This window comes from Gracilinanus agilis, chromosome 1 (assembly GCF_016433145.1).
Source record: "Gracilinanus agilis isolate LMUSP501 chromosome 1, AgileGrace, whole genome shotgun sequence".
Taxonomy (NCBI): domain Eukaryota; kingdom Metazoa; phylum Chordata; class Mammalia; order Didelphimorphia; family Didelphidae; genus Gracilinanus; species Gracilinanus agilis.
The window spans coordinates 144,007,359-144,024,706 of record NC_058130.1 but is presented as its reverse complement, the minus strand read 5'-3'; the positions used below and the strand labels follow the sequence as shown (position 1 = coordinate 144,024,706).

Genomic DNA, 17,348 nt, shown 5'->3' with positions numbered 1-17,348 from the left:
TCTAAAAAGGCTTCTGAGTAACAGAGTCCAAGTTCAATTTCATATTGCAGAATGACCTGCCCAAAGCGACCCAGATTCAGAGAAGTGCCTATTTTTGGTGAGAACCTCCCAAGAAACTGATTCCTGGTGGAAACTGTTCTCTGGTGCGGGCCGATGGGATCCTTCCCATAAATCCCATTAGGAACCCCTCCCCTTTGCTGTGCCCACTTCCTATTTTACCAATGACCTCTGGTCATACTTACCTTCCCTCTGCCTCGCTAGCCCGCTTCTTTCCTTTCCCTAGTACTACTATTCAGTAATTCTTAGTTATTCTCTCCTGTTGCATTCTCTATTAAAACTTAAATTTCACCACGAGATCTCCAGTGCTATCTACCTACGAATTTCGTAATAGGAACTAGACGCCCTCTTCTTACGCGGTCGGGGGGATTAGCTCAAATGGTAGAGCGCTCGCTTAGCATGCGAGAGGTAGCGGGATCGATGCCCGCATCCTCCATGAGAATTTTGTCCCTTGATACAGTCTGCAGGAGTTTCAGATAAATTCTGTTCTAAATGTGTCTAAAAAGAAATAATACAGAGCATTATTGTCCCCTTCTGTACCTCATGTTGAAAGAGCGGCCTCTGACTGTCAATGAGACCAGGAGTTCCTCCTTCCCTTTACCCGGCAGTGGCTGTCGAAGATATACCTCATAGATCTGAGGACAGTATTCGAGTCCGGAATTTAGGAGCCCCGGAATTGCTGCTTCAATCGTGCTCGACAAAGTCCGAGGGCACACTAAGACTGTACACCTAATTCTCGTGTCGGAAACTTTTCCCACCAGTCTAGCGATCTTGGAGCCACACTTTCACTTCCAGTTCCAGTCAAAGAAACTAATCTTTCTACATTCTGCGGTTCTTTGGTTTCAAGATATGGTGAGGGAGCAGCTGGGTAGCTCAGTGGATTGAGAGCCAGGCCTAGAGACTAGGAGGTCCTAGGTTCAAATCCGGCCTCAGACACTCCCCAGCTGTGTGACCCTGGGCAAGTCACTTGACCCCCATTGCCTACCCTTACCACTCTTCCACCTATAAGTCAATACACAGAAGTTAAGGGTTTAAAATTAAAAAAAAAAAAAAAAAAAGATGCCTTGGCTGAACAAAACTACCCTTTCTCTCTCTCTAATTCTTCTGGAAAAGTACACGTTCGCTCCTCAGCCAAATAGCTCAAGGCACGAAATAGCGGAAACCTCGACAGCGATCCAATCCGAGTCTTTCCATCTACCCAAATCCGGGTGTCCCTTCAAGGGATGAAGCATGAAGCATTTAGTCCTGTGCCTACAGAAGGAGATTTCACCTCTGGGACTCACTCAAAAGCGCCTTCTCTCTGGCCCAATAAAGGATGGAATGGGATGGGGTGGGGTGAGGGAGAGAGGGACAAGCACGTAGTCCAAAGGGGTTTGTTTTGCAGCAAATTCCTGTCACCCTTGTCACAGAGAAAACCTCAAGTTTCCAGGCCCCGCTCGGATTTTTCATTTTGGAGAAGAATGAAATACACAAGAGAATTTTTTTTTCACTACGTACTCCCAAGAGTATCCCAGGCACAGAGTAGCACTGCTTGTAAATACATAGAGATGGCACTGGGGACCAGAAACGCCCTCGGCTTCTCTGTAAGACTTCTAAAGTAATTTCTGACTCTAAATCTCTAATCTTATGATCCCTGTCATTCCTCCATACCCTCCACTTTAAGGTGGGAACAACTTTCTCTTAACTCGATCTGGGAAACTTCTAAATTAACTAAAAGCTTTGCCTTGAGGGCTTCTCAAGAAGTTTGTTTGTATTTAGACGGATTATTGGGTTGTTTGAATCCACTCGCTAATACTTTAGCACTAGAGAACTTTACATAATGGTCCTTGAGTTTGGTCTACAAGCAATGAGTTCCTAATCCCTTTTCCTTTGGACATTTTTCTTAGGATCTACAAATCAATTTTTGTTCAACCGCGAGCTCAGCCTTTCTCTACCAAGGAGACTCTTCCCAGATATCTCGAACAGGAAGTCATCTGAAGAAAACTGTTTGGGGAAGGAGAATCTTCTCACCCAAACCTTTGTTCTTTATCAGCTATGCCACGCCTTTCCCTAAGACTTTCTCCTCCGCACCGAGGAGGATTGGGAGGTAGTCTGAAATTGGTTCTGGTCTTCCAAGTCTAGGTTGTTGGTCCTCTTAGTAGAAGATTCTGAACACATAACACCCCAGGGCAAATTCTGCCTCTCTTCTTTCATCTCCCCTTGTATTACAGGATCCTATAATAGGAATAGCTTATCAAAACTCTCTTCTCCCTAGTCTTTGAATACACTTTAAAAAATTGTTTACAGGCTCAATCCTCTTGGTTATATGTATATGTATATGTATATATATATATCTCCAGGTTATATGTGAGAATTATTGAGAGAACTGATTGGAATGGGGTGAAGGAGGCCAGAGAGTTTGTTTTAAATTGTTTTGCGAATTCAGGATGACAGAATACCCAAAAGAGAGCAGATAGAGAGAATGAGATACATGGGTTAAAATCCTAAATTGGCTTCTTTATTATATTATACCTGTTATAATCCCATTTTCTCAATGCTCCAATAATTCCCAGATAACAAGACCTACTTAGGAAAAAGGGCTTAAACACATTTTGCAGAGCTAGATTTGGATCTCTGCAGAAACCCTGGATGGAAATCCTGCTCAGAAAAAAATGTAAACTCTTGAAGGCAGGGCTAGCTTTGGCTTTCTTTTGTTTACCCATCCCTTAGCACAGTACTCAACTTATCAGAAGCTCTTAATTTGATGTCTGTTGACTTGGGAAGAAAAAAACCCCAACGAAATATTGACTCTGATATTTACTGCAGGTGTAAACTTAAACAAGTCATTTTAATTCTCTGGGTCTTGGTTTCCTCATAAAAAAATGAAGGAGGGGCAGCTGGGTAGCTCAGTGGAGTGAGAGTCAGGCCTAGAGACGGGAGGTCCTAGGTTCAAACCCGGCCTCAGCCACTTCCCAGCTGTGTGGCCCTGGGCAAGTCACTTGACCCCCATTGCCCACCCTTACCAATCTTCCACCTATGAGACAATACACCGAAGTACAAGGGTTAAAAAAAAAATGAAGGAATCTTCTACCTTTAAATATATATAACTAATTGATGGGTTATATATAATTCTGTTGATTACAGGTTAACTATAAGACATACTATGTTGCATGATAAATACTTGAAGGGTGAAGAAAACCAAAGAACTGCTTGAGGTCTCAGCAGATAAAAAGAATCAAAGATAGCATCCTGGGGAAGGTGGCAGCTTTGTGTTGTAAGAGCCAAATAGGAATCCAACTAGAGAGGGGTGAAAAAAAAAAGATATAGGCATAGAAAAATTCACGTGAACAACCAACAACTCCACATCTCCTACTTCACTCTTTTTCCTTTCTGTTTCATTTCTACTGCTGTTTCCTCCTGGCCATCTCCCCTTTTGCCCTATCCTTTACTGAATTACCCTACACCCCAGAACCATTCTTTATGAAAATCTAAGAAGACCACTTAAAAAGTGCCCATTTTCTTTTTTTTTTTAATATTTTGTTATTACTTTAAAAAAAACATTATTTCTTGTCAATGACTTCCCATATAGACATAGAACACTCATCAACAACAAAATCTATAGCAAGCAAAATAATCCATTGGTCATGTCTGAAATTGTATGCTTGATTATATTCCTTCTCTTGCTGAGGGATGCAGAAGGTAAGCTTCACCTTCAAGCCATCCAAAATCACTTCTGCTCATTGCATTGGTCAAAGCTCTGAATTCTTTCAATTTTTTAAAATTACATTATCATAGTGAGAGATCACTTATTCCCCTGAATCTATTTACTTCCTCATATAAATTCAAACAAGTTTTCCAATTGTTTCCCTGAATTTTTCATAATCATGCTTTCTGTCTCATTAATACCCTAATGAGACAGAAAGCATGATTATGGCTGGATAGCACATAGCATGCCAGGCCTGGAGCTGGGAAGTCTTATATCCAAATCTGCCCTCACATATATCCTAGCAGTGTGACCCTGGGCAAGTCACAACTTGTTCCCTAATCCATAGGCACAAACTCTCCTTTTGGTTATTTGCTCTCAGCTGTACTCCTATAAGCTTCTTTTTTCTTTTTTAAAATAAATTTTATGGATATATTTGCTTTTACATCACTTACTTTTCTCCTTTGGTCCTTCCCTTCTTCTCTCCCAGAGAGCCATTTTCTATAACAAAGAACTTTTTTTTGTATTTTATTTTATTTTATTGAATATTTCCCCATAGTTACATATTTCATGTTCAACAAAGAACTTTTTTAAAAGAAGAAGAGAAAACTTTTTTAGCAAAACAAATCCATACATGGAAAAAGTCTGATGATAAATGCAGTACTCCACACTCATGGACCCACATTTCTGCAAAGGCTGATGGGGAATGATGTCTTCTTTTGGACCTACTTTGGTTATTATCATTTCCTAACATGCAAGTGTTTTGTGATTGTTCTTTCCAGTTACACTAAAAAACAACAAAAACCCCTTACCTCCTGTCTTAAACTCAAGCTTCAAGGCAGAAAAGCTGTAAGTGGGGGTTAATTGACTTGCCCAGGGGACACATAGCTCCCTGTCTCCAGGCAATGATCCACCCAGCTGGCAGCTGCTTCTCATCTTCCCCCATTTACACTGTTGTCACTGTATATATTATTTTCCTATCTCTGCTTACTTCATTTTGCACTACCTTATTCATCATAATCTTCTTTTCTAGTTATATAGTAACATTCTAAGATCAATGGACATCCACTTTGTTTCCTGTTCTTTGCTACATCCAAAAAGTCTTGCTACAAATATGTTGGGTGCTGCAGCGATCCAGGATAACGGTGATGGCCACAGGTGCATTTATCTTTCCTATTAATTGCTATTAACATTTTTTAAAATTAATTTCCAGGGGGCTAAGTAATATTTTTTCTGGAAAGGGGGCGGTAGGCCAAAAAAGTTTGGGAACCACTGGTTTATATGAAACATTTCTTCAATGACCTCCCCCCTCCTTTGCAGAAGTGTGAATTGAGTGTATAGAACATTATATATCAGACTTGATTGATATTAGTTTTGTTGAAATTCCTTCTCCTTCGCCCCAGCCATTTTCTTTTTTTTTTTTCTCCTTAAAAAAGAAGGGGGAGGGGGAGAAAAGGTTTGAAAATGATGGAAATGTTAAAATAAAGTATATCAATAAAACTTTTGTAAATGCTTCCAATAAACATTGTGGGAAACAAATTATATTTTTTTTCTTTGACTTTTTGAATGGTATTGCTTCAATATTGAGTCAATTTGCAATCACTAAAAATGTAGGGTGTTTTTCACTTCAATTGCTCATTCTAGCCACATCTACCCTATTTTATAGCTGTGCAGGTGATTTTTTTAAAAACCCTAGTTAAAGAGTAAGAGTTTGTGGCTATAGAAACTCCTTTTTTTTTTTTTTTTTTTTTTTTTTTTTTTTTTTTTTGGTTCAGCTGATGGAAAAATTCAGGGTTCCCAACACTACCATTTAACATCCTTTCCAGGACCCTCTCATTGCAGTTTTCACAAATAAGACGTCAGTAATTTCTTTCAAGTCTGTTTACCAAGGCCAGACTACTAAGGAATTCACTGCCAAGTGATGCTGACCAAGAAATCGGAACTATTAGAATTCAGTATTTGAGCCAGTCGCTATGACTTCCCTCCAGCCTTTGCTCTACCTTGATCAGGATACTGAAAGATTTGGTCGGAGAGGAAGATCTATTTTATGATTCCGTCACCACTACAACCACTCAAAGTTGAGAAAAAGCAGCTTTCCCCCTCCGTTGCAGAGATATGGAACCAGTTTACCTGACGGTTGGTTTTGTTGAATCTCTTCTCCTCCCTGTTTTTGTTTTTTTTTTCCCTTTCCCCTAATTACAAAGGAGGGCAGCGAGCCTTCAGGATATGGTTGGGACATAGGTATATAGAACTGAAAAGAGTAAAAACCAAGCATAACAATTTTTTTTTTAATATGCTAACTGACAGATGGCAACGTTTCCTGTTCACCATCAGGCGCCTCATTAAAGACGTCGTGAATCTCCTTAGAAGATCAGTATTGTTTGGGCCTCCTAACAATAGGCTGAAATTTTTCTGTCATTCAGAGAAGAGCAGCTTGAGATGAATTATCGTATTCAGAGTTCCGAGTCCTACATTTCTCACAGGGGAGAGAAGCTAGCTCACACTTTCACTGAACAATTCTTTAAATTTGAAGCAACAATAGATTTGAGAAGTGCTTGAGGGACAAATGAGTAAAAAAAGTTAAGCGAGTAGCCGAAATAGCTCAGTTGGGAGAGCGTTAGACTGAAGATCTAAAGGTCCCTGGTTCGATCCCGGGTTTCGGCAACTTAGGTGGCGGCGATGGTTTTTCAAGTGAAACCTTTTTAAATTCTTGTTCTACTCGAAGGATTTCGGGAAGCCTAAAGGATTTCGGGAAGCCTTAAGAGCTGTGACTCTATTTGCTACCAAGGACTGAACTTGAAGAAGCAAAGGTCTGCTTAGGAAAGGTGTATGGAGTGGGTGCTGAGGAACACACACAAAAACCTAACTCCCATCCCATACCTCAGTCCCTTAAAACAGGTTCTCTTTGAGCGAGGTCTTTTCACTTCCACGTGGAGGTATTTCAGTCGGAGAACTCTGGTTTAGAGGGTTTCCCCTGGTGCCTGATCTTCCCTATACCTGCCAACACCATCTTACTACTTTCTCCAAGAACCCTGGGAAGTGGCTGGAAGATTGGGAACCGACATCAGCCTCCCTCTAGGCCAGGGGTTGGCAAACTTTTTGGCCGTGAGAGCCATAAACGCCACATTTTTTAAAATGTAATTTCGTGTGAGCCATGCAGTGCTCACAGTGCACCCTCCTGTAACAGCGCCTGAAAAAAAATGGACTTTATGGCTCCTGCAGAAAGAGCCATATCTGGCCCTCAAAAGAGCCAGATATGGCTCAAGAGCCATACATTGCCGACCCCTGCTCTAGGTCATCTATTCAACTAATCAACGTTTATTAATTGTCTAGTGCCAGGCCTTGTGCTATGCAATGGGGATATATACGAAGAGGCAAAAAGACAGTTCTTTCCCTCAAGGAACTTATAGTCTAATGGGGAGACAACACGAAAACAAAAATAAACAAAGTAAGCCATCTACAGAATAAATAGGAAATAATCAACAAGGGTAAGACACTAGAATTAAGAGGAGTTGGGAAGGGTTTAAGGTTAGACTTTAATTAGTACTTAAAGGAAGCTGGGGAGGTCAATAGTCAGAGCTTGGAAGACAGAGAATATATTGCCTGAGCAGAGTACCTTGTTCCTAGAACAGCCAGGAGGGTAGGGTCTCTGGCTTAAGTTCCTTTTAAGGAGTTGTAAGAAGAGAGGAAAGGTAGGAAGTGTTAACTTAGAAAAAACACAGAACTATTAAATAGTCAGAAAAGCCACTCTTTAATTAAGGAAAAGGGGGAACAGGGCTGATTAGGCCTCCATTCAGAGCCAGGAGCCATGTGCCTTAGCAGAGTTGAGGATTGAACTCTGCTTTGCTCTGGTCCCTGACCACCTGGGAGTCTGCAATGCTAGTCTGGGATTCCCTTCTGGGTGGATTCTCCCAGGAACCGGGAATTTATAGAGTAGAGACAATGACATGATCAGACTTGCATTTAGGGAAATCACTTTGGAAGATGAATTGGACTTGGATAGAGATTTGAGACAAGCAGATCCACCAAAGGCTATTGCAAGAAGTGATGAGGGCCTGAACTACAGTGGCAGCAATGTCAGAGGAGAGAAGAGGGTCATTAAGAAGTATGGCAGAGGTGAGATCAGCAAACCTTGGCAACAGATTAGACAAACGGCGATGAGTGGTTGAGAGATAGTGAGGTATCGGGGTTGACTCATAGGTTTTGATCAAGAGGTAATGAGTACACAGTATTGACTCCAAGACCGAAGGTAAGGGTTTAAAAAAAAAAAGAGGTAATGAGTGCCTCTTGTATAAGTAGAGAATATATTTGTCTTTATGTGTAGTTATATGTGTGTGTATATATACACATACATGTATGCATTTATATATACATGTATACACATATACACATATTTGAGAGACATTATGCAGGTTAAAAACAAAGAAGATTTAGCAATTAACTGAATATGTGGCATGAGTGAGAAGTTAAGGATGACATCAAAGTTGTAAACCCATGTGCTAGACAGATGGTTATGTACTTTGAAACTTTCCAGCCAAAGAAAGCAGGAGATTCTGGAAATGCTCTGGATAATTTCCCTCCATTTCTCTTGGACTCTAAGGGTAGAGACAACAGCTTTCCTTCTTTCTTCTGACCACTAGTCCAGCTGGTCCACAGTCCAGAAATCTTCATGCTCAATCTCATCCATCCATGGTTCTTTTTGAGTACTTGGAGCTATTATGGCCCATGATTCCCCCATTCCTAACCTAGGGCTGCTGATACTGTTATAGGGGTGCAAATTGGTGAACCCCTGGGTTCGGGAAGGAAACCATTCTCAAGAATGAGAGGACTCCAAACTTAGCTTAAAAGTAAAAAGAAAGATTTATTAGTAAGATAGGATCAATGGCCAGCAAGACAGCCATGGGAGGCTCCCCCTAAATCCCTCAATCCTGGGGATTATATACTTTTACAATTGTGGGGATGTGATGCTGTGTCATGATGAGGATGTGATTCTAGAGTGGTAAACACTCAGGTATTCGGTGGGGGGGGGCAGGTTTGGTCATCTGATCGGGGTCTGCCTGGAGACATAGGGGGTGACCCTCATAGTTTAGGGGACAGATGGATGTCTGAGATATATGACTTGATGTTATCGAGGAGGTGTATCTCTTTGTCTATCTCAATTTAAAGGAATTCCAAGGACAATGGTCTTTGTCTCAGGAGTCATGGGGGCAGGAAGGGGGAAGGGAATTCCCCTGTTCACAGCCTATCTGAGTTAAGGGGTACAGGGTCCCTGCCATCTCTGCACAATGCCCATGTCAATACTTCTTTCTCACCACCAAAACATCCAGGAGTAGACTCCTCTTTATTTATTTCTCTTTCCCTTATCCTATATCCCACTCCAGTTTGTCATTGGGAGGCCAGAGGACTCCAGAGAGTCTAGGCCCCAGAAAGCTAGTGGTCCCAAGGACAGAGCCTATATTTCTAGCCTCTAGCTGGAAGTCCCTCCTCATATTGCAGTTTCTTTCTCTAGATAAGAAGAGAACTCTGAGACCCCTAAATTAGACTGATGAGTAATAGAGAAATAAATGAAAGTCAACCTGAGGTTCTACCCCAGACCCATTAGATTTATTAGCAAAGATGACAAAAACAGAAAATGGCAGTTGTTAGATAACTTCAAGGAAAAAGATACAGTAATATACTCTTGGTGAAGTCGTGAATTGGTTTGTTCATTCTGGAAATCAATTTGGAACTATACCCCCAAAGTTATGAAACTATGCATACTCATTTTTGACCAAGCTACCAGGGATAAAAGAAAGAGGAAAATGACTCATATTTATTAAAATATTGAGAGCAGCTCTCTCTCTTTTTTTTTTTTTTTGTAGTGGCAAAAAACTGGCAATTAAAACAGTGCCTATCTGCTATGGAATAATGGAGTGAATAATGATATGTGTATGAGTTGTTCAGTGATATCTGAATCTTTCTAACATTTCTTAGAAAATATACTGGAATGGTTTGCCATTTCTTTCTCTAGCTCTTTTTACAGATGAGGAGACTGAGGCAAACAAAGTTATATGGGTAGTTTCAGAGATTAGATTTGAACTCTATACCCAGCACTCTATCCACTCTGTCATCTAGCTGCCCTTTACATGTAAATGTAATGGAATATTATGAGGGGTATGCTGGTAAATATTTAAGGACTGACTGGCTTTCTGAAAAACAAATTTGAATATGATGCCTTAATATAATGATCCACAATTCCAAAGGACTCATAATGAAAATATGAGCCACCCAGGTGGGTAGCTCAGTGGATTGAGAGCCAGGCCTAGAGACAGGAGGGTCCTAGATTCAAATCTGGCCTCAGACACTTCCCAGCTGTGTGACCCTGGGCAAGTCACTTGACCTCCATTGCCTACCCTTACCATTCTTCTGCCTTGGAGCCAATACATAGTAAGCTTTTTAAAAAAGAAAGAAAGAAAAAAAGAAAATGCTAGCCACCTCCAGAGAGAGAATTGATGGGCTCTGAGTGCAGACTGAAGCACATTTTTCTTGCTTTTTAAAAATTCACAATGAGGCTAATGTTTTTCATGATTTAGTAATGGGCAACATTTTTCTTGCCTTCTCAATGGGTGTAGGGGAGGTGTTGAGGGAGGAAGGGAATTGAGAATTGAGAACAATTAAAATTTAAAAAAAAAAAAAAAGAATTCTGATCAATGCAATGAACCAAAATTCTAGAACTACTGTGATGAAAGTGATGTGATGAACTTAAATTTCAGAATGAGGTATTTTAAAATATAGATAATGTAGGAGTTGTTTTGCTTCACCAATTATATTTAATATAGAGTTTTGTCTTTAATTTAGTTGCTTGCTTGTTTGATTGTTGTTGTTGATGATGATTTTCCATTTGGGGTGGGATAGAAGGGGGAAGACATAATTTTAGTTGAAAAAAATGCAAACTGACCGGGTGTCACTTTCCAATCTCACTACTTCCGGTTTAGTTGAGGAAAACAAAAGGGCCCCCTTTCTAGGAATGGAAGCAGGGAAACAGGGAGCTTGGTGTGAAATGGGACTTAGACCTCTGTAGAGGAGTGGAGAATCTCTAAATATTTAAAACATAAACTACTGCCGAAACCCGGGATCGAACCAGGGACCTTTAGATCTTCAGTCTAACGCTCTCCCAACTGAGCTATTTCGGCTCCAATGGAAGGAAGCACATATATAGAAAAAGGATTTTCTTCTTAAGTATTTCTAAAGTATTGTGGCATTCTATATGTAAAGAATTAAAAAAAGAAGTTCGTCTGAGTACGGAGAAATCAGTAGCAACGGCTCTAGTCTAGTCTTTGGTTCTGTTCTGTTCAACATTTTGAAGGAAGCTTGAACGTTTCTATCTGGATTGCACGAGGTTTTCAAAATTTCAAATGAGGGGAATCTGTGAGGGATAATTAACAAAGCTATTGTTTCCAATGGTCTGCATGTAAAACTATGAACTTACTACGTGCAGGTACTTTATAAATATTATCTGTCTGATAAACAACACTGGGAGATAGGTGCTACTTATTATTCCCATTTAACAACTGAGGAAACTGAGGCAGACAGCGTTTGTGACTTTCCCAGAATCACATAGCTGGTAAGTATCTGAACACTGGATTTGAAGTCCAGTCTTCCTGACTCTAAATCCATCACTCTATCCATTGGGATTTTTTTTTTTACTATTTTTTATTACTCATATTATTATTTGATGAGTGAAAATGAAAAAAGCCCCAGAAAATAAAGTAACAGGAGAGAGGGGATTAGAAATGAAGCAGAATGGTGGTAGAAAAGAAATGAGATTTTGCTTAGTTGGCATTATATTAATAAGGAAATTATGATTCCATCACCCCCACCTCACCTACCCTTTAGGAGCAAGGCAAGAGTCAGTTTTGTTTTCTTGATATCCATTTCTGTTGACTTTTCATTACACCAATCAGAGTTTTTTTTTGAGTTGACATATGATTGTGACTTGTTCATTTCTTACCTTGTAGCTCTAATATGGTTTCCATGTGATCTTGGAACACTTGACTGTGTTCTCAAGATTAGTGTGTAGCATTTTGGATAATTATAATTATGCAAATTTTTTAAAGTCTTTTTTTTAACCCTTAACTTCTGTGAATCGGCTCCTTGGTGGACAATGGGAGTCAAGTGACTTGTCCAGGGTCACACAGCTGGAAAGTGTCTGAGGTCAAATTTGAACCTAGGACCTCCTGTCTCTAGGCTTGACTCTCAATCCACTGAGCTACCCAGCTGCCCCATGCAAATATTTTTTGAACCCCCATCCAGTGCACACTCTTTATGAAGACAAGAACATAAATCAAATAGCAAAGCTTTTATTTATGATAGAAATGGATCATGGAATAGTAAATAAAATGAGAAAATCTCCATACAAAAATTCTTAAATCATAGATGGAAGATGAAAGCTGCCTTATTTCTCTGCTTCTGAAACTATTGTTTGTTTTTTCTCAGTTCAGCTGCTGCTGCTCTCTGTTGCTTCTTCTCTGAGCACCAGCAAGGACTTCACTTATTGTGCCTTCTTTTTCTTCAAAGAAATTGTTCATTTATGAGACTGCCCTGGGCAAAACATGGCTTAGGTTAATTAATATACTTTCAGCTCTTTAATTAATCAGTCCCACAACAGTACATCCAGTCAGTAAGTATTTGAAGTCAGATTTGAACTCAGGTATTCCTGACTCCAGGCCCAGTGCTGTGCCACCTAGATGCCCAGCTAGCACCTGGTATAATAAAATTTAGTTCACAGTCATGAAAGATTCTACAAGTCTCAAAGAAGCCTACTTAGGGGGGTCCTGGCAAAGGTGGCAATATTTGCCCAGCTATTCTATAACTCTATACAAGTCACTGTCCCCTCTTGTATAAGATATATATATGTGGGAAAGCAGCCTGCAATAGTTGAAAGAACACTGATAGTGCTATCTGGTGGTCTGTGCTCCATCATCTCTTACTCTTATTACATGATTGGCCCATATTCTTTTCTAATATACTTTTACTGGTTGTTGGGGTGTTTTTGGTGCCACTTATTATATGAAAATTGTTATTAGTAAAATACTGTAGCCAATTTACCACTCACCATAAATAAATTTCTCCATTGTCCCTTAGGGAAAATAACATTTTGAGAATTTGGTTGATGAATTGGAGTTTGCCATATTCACACCAGGACTCCACAAATCCTTGCCTTGATGACCAGAAAGGATGAAGGACTTATTTTTATTTATTGTATTGTTTTTTTCTTCTATTCTTTTCTGTCAGTCCTGTAACTGTGAAAATGTGGTGTGTCTATGAAATTCTACCTGTTCTATTCTCATGTCCCTGTCAAGAACACCTGTAAAGAATACAAAGAAATTCTTATAAATATTGTCTAGAGTTAAGAAAGTAGATGTCTAGATTGTATGATCTGGTCACCAATTACATTTTCACATTCATAATAAAGCTCCTAAAACCTCATAATTTAATTTTAATTATTATAATTTGGCAACCTTTTAACTATTACAATTTGACTGACCATAAAGTTGGATAAGGACTCTCATTTTCTTCACTTTCTTCACTTTTTACTCTCCCTAAACTATCCTTAAGTCAATTTGTTGGTAGCCAAGTCTGAGATTGTAGAGCAGTTTGAAATATACAAAAGGGCAGAGTAGCCTCACAGCCACAGCAGTTGGTCTGATACTGTAAAACCATTTGGAAGGCTTTTTGCCTCTATGGATATGGATAAGCTTCACTGCTGTTGCCTCCTGACCATTGCTGATTCCCTGAGAGTTCTGTGTGGAGAGGTGAGATAATGCCTTTTCCTTTAAATTGAGAACAGCTGAGTAGAGCCTGGACCCATCACCTTACTGCTGCCTGATAACAATCAGCCTGCCCTCACAGGGATCACCTACCTGGTGAGAAGGGGTTGATCAAAGCTACTACCTCCAAAGCCCAGAACTCCATATTGGTGAGAAGGTGTTAAGTATTGAGGGGAGATTAACAAGTTTAATTTTTAGTTTTCATTTTTATTAGGAGTTAAGTATTGGGGGAAGTTAACAAGTTTAGCTTTTAGCTTTCTTTTTTTTTTTTTTTTTTAACCCCAAATGAGCCAGGTTCCTCTTAAGGAACTATGATTGGTTCCTGAGATGTGACATGGAAGAGCTAATGGGTGGAGAAAACTGCTTATAAAGACATGATCAGAGGTCTGAAGAAACATTCTTGCATTGGTAACATGTTTGCTGGAGACACTTGCTCTGGGGATTCTTGCTGAAGAGACTTTCTTGGACTTCTGGCTGGAGATTGGATTCCATCAGAACACCAATTAGGGTATTTAGCTAGGCAACTCTTTACCTCTTTCCTACATTTCCCTCTTGTTACTATCTTTACTTTGATATCATAAAGCTACTAAAGCTACTAACAGCCTCATGATTTAATTTTAACTATTATAATTTGGCAACTATAAAGGTTTGATGAGTACTCTCATTTTCTTCAGTTTCTTCACTTTTTACTCTCTCTAAACTATCCTTGAATAAGTTTGTTAGTAGCTAAGTTAGATCAGCTAAAAAACTCCAAGACACCGACCAGACCCAGTAATTAGGACTGATCAAAGCTACTACCTCGAGGCCCAGAATTCCATATTGGTGAGAAAGGGTTGAGTGCTGGGGGAAGTTAACAAGCTTAACTTTTAGCTTTCTCCACCCCCTCCCCGCCAATAAAGCCAGGTTGGGAGAATTAAGCTCTGATTTCCTGACCCAAAAACCAGGTATAACCCAAATCTCTGCATCCTGGGAGTCTGTTTTTTCTTTTTTAAGGCCCTTTCTGAGCCCCCATTTGACTCCAACATTAGCTTAAGTGGGAGGTGGGACTTTGGGGAGAGCAGCAGAAAGACCTCAAAAGCTGCTCCCTTAACCTTGAGAAGCATTTCAGGACCCAATAAGGGCAAAATCCCAGCAGGGAACCCTGCCCACAACCTGTGCTCTGCAAAGCTCACACTGCTGGTGGCCAAGGATGGTGCTGGAGAGCATGGCCCACATTGTGAAAGTGCAGCTTCCTGACTATCTCAGTGACTCCCCCAAAAGCATTACTGAGTTTGAACAACTCACAGTTTCAGAATGGCTTCGTTTACTACCTTTCCTGCATACTTACCCTTCTAGGATACCTTGCAGTTCATCTATTCCTCCCCAAGAAAAAACAACAGAAAGATAGCTTGATTAATCTTAAGATTGAAAAGGAAAATCCACCTTTCTACACCCCCTTACCATCTAAGCCTGCCCAGTCCCTGCCTCACCCTGTCCACCCTTCCTCTTGCCCTGCCCACCCTTGCTCTTGCCCTGGCACAACTTTTCCCCCTGCCTCCCCTGCCCTCTCCCCTTTCCCTACTGGCCCAGCCCCCACCCTTTCTTCTCCCCATCCTTACCCTCCTCATTGCCTCTTCCCCACCTCAGCCCCTGTTCAATCTCACTTCAACCTGCCTCTTCCTCCCCTGCCCCAGTCCCCACCTCCCTTGCCCAACCCTTCTGTCCCCCTGCCCCTACCACTCTCCCCTTTCCCCCCACCCATTCCACTATAACACCAAGTCACCAAGAGTACTGAAGCAACCTTTTTAAAATAATTTCTCTCACAACTGCTTGAACTCATGGGTCGGGGTGGATGTGATTGAGGGTGTGGACTCGAAACTACCACACCAATGCAACTACCAACAATTTGGAAATTGGTCTTGATCAAGGACACATGACAAAACTAGTGGAAATGCGCATCGGCCATGGGTGGGGGGAGTGCGGGGGCGGGGGTGAAGGGGATAAGAGGAGTATGAATCAGGTAACCATGTTAAAAATGTATATTAATAAATGTTAAAAAAAATAATTTCTCTCCAAGATACTGATTCAGTCACAAATTCTCTGAAGTTATCATTGGTTACAATGTCAAGAGTACCAGTTATTCCTAAAAATATTTTGTACCCCAAAACTGGGATCACAGTTCCAAAGAATGTTTTAATCTTATATGTGAAAGCCAGCTAGGATGTTGTAACCCTTCCCAAATCAAGCCAAATTGCCAAACCCTCCCTTCGATGTCTATCTATTTCAGCTACTCCCTTCAATTACTAGCATTAAGCTGGCAGGACCAACCAATCGTTATATTGATTCCACTATTACTGGGGTTCAAAGATTCCAGAGTACTCTAAAAATACCATACAGGCTAAAATTAAAGGGGGTTGAACACATCATTTATTCTGAATGTAAACTCTTATGCCAAAGGAGAATACCCCCTAATTGGTTTTTTGTCATTGTATCTGTCAATCATTTTTGTTTTCTTTCTCTTTTCTTTTACATATGACAAACAGGTAAATGTTTACAGAGGTAAAACTTGCTCAGAGACACAAAGCTAGTAGGCTTTGGAGGGCAGATTTGAACTGAGGAATATTAGTCTTCTTGACTTCAGACTAGGCACACTATCTATTATACACTTAGCAGAGTTATTTAGTAAGATGGCAAAAAAGAAGCTAGGAGGGAGGAGGGGAAGCTGGTGTGTGATGTGGGAAAGGGAAGGAGAGAGGAACTGCAGCAAGAAGAAAAAGCAGATGTTCTGGGTCTTGATTTAACTTTTCCTTCTTCTTCTTCTTCTTTTTTTTTTTTTGCTATGCTGGAAATTTCCTTTTACTTTTCTCCAGTTGAATATCTGCCAGTCTCATAACTCAACTCAAAACCATGTCCATGAAGCTTTTTTTTTCCCTGATGTTTTACTCTTTCCTCTTCAGTTCTCACATAAATGTTTTCACCACCACCAACCCTTCACTCATCCTGTAAGTGCATATTGTAATTAACCAAAGGTGGGTCCTACTCCCAAGAAGCATCTAGTTGTATTAAGGAAGATGTACTGCATGTATATAATCTGTATCAAATTGCTTGCCTTCTCAAGGAGGTCAGAAGGAAGGAGAGAATTTGGAACTCATAAAAAATTTAATCGAATGTTAAAAATTGTTTTTACATGTAATTTTGGAAAAAAATACACATTTTTCCAAAAAAAGAATGGCAGCAATAAAGAAAAGGTCATGTGGTGAGTATAACACCATCAATAAGGAAAAGAAAGAGTCATCTTAGGACTGAAACTTATGCCTCTAGTCTTGGTGATCTACCAATTTAACTATTAAAATACTTGGCGCTTTCTCTCTCTCTGTTTCTCTCGCTCTCTCATATCTATATACACATACATACAACAATTGAGTAGTGACGGCTGAGGTAGTTCAAGAAAGGCTTTCTCAAGAAGACAAATTTTGTCTGGAAAAAAAATCAGTGATTGGGGAAGCAGAGGTGAAGGAAGAGACATTATTGGCATGAATGACAAGCAAAGTATCCACAAAGTGCTGGTTCCACTGTCACCTAGATTGCTTTTCTCTTAGTTTCTTTTCTTTTAAATAAAAAAAAAATGCTTTTTTTGTTGTTGTTTTAACATCCCAGTTATTTGCCACCCTACCCCCAAAATGGATCCTTACTCCAGACAAAGAAAGACAAGCAAAAATATCTTATACAGAAATTTTGTCTAATAATGTATACAGAATTCTGGTCTAGAAGTCCCCTTCTTCTCTGCCACAAAGGGTTTGATTATATTATTTCTTTGTCAG

The 17,348-nt window shown here is 40.1% G+C and overlaps 3 non-coding genes across 3 annotated transcripts; 2 read left to right on the top strand and 1 right to left on the bottom strand.

Moving 5' to 3' along the window:
- The first annotated feature begins 420 nt into the window (after nucleotides 1–420).
- On the top strand, nucleotides 421–493 carry TRNAA-AGC. The gene has a single exon. It is a non-coding gene; the product is annotated as a tRNA-Ala (tRNA).
- A 5,837-nt stretch (nucleotides 494–6,330) lies between these two features.
- On the top strand, nucleotides 6,331–6,403 carry TRNAF-GAA. The gene has a single exon. It is a non-coding gene; the product is annotated as a tRNA-Phe (tRNA).
- Nucleotides 6,404–10,838: 4,435 nt separating this feature from the next.
- TRNAF-GAA lies at nucleotides 10,839–10,911 on the bottom strand. The gene has a single exon. It is a non-coding gene; the product is annotated as a tRNA-Phe (tRNA).
- Between the last annotated feature and the right edge of the window lie 6,437 nt (nucleotides 10,912–17,348).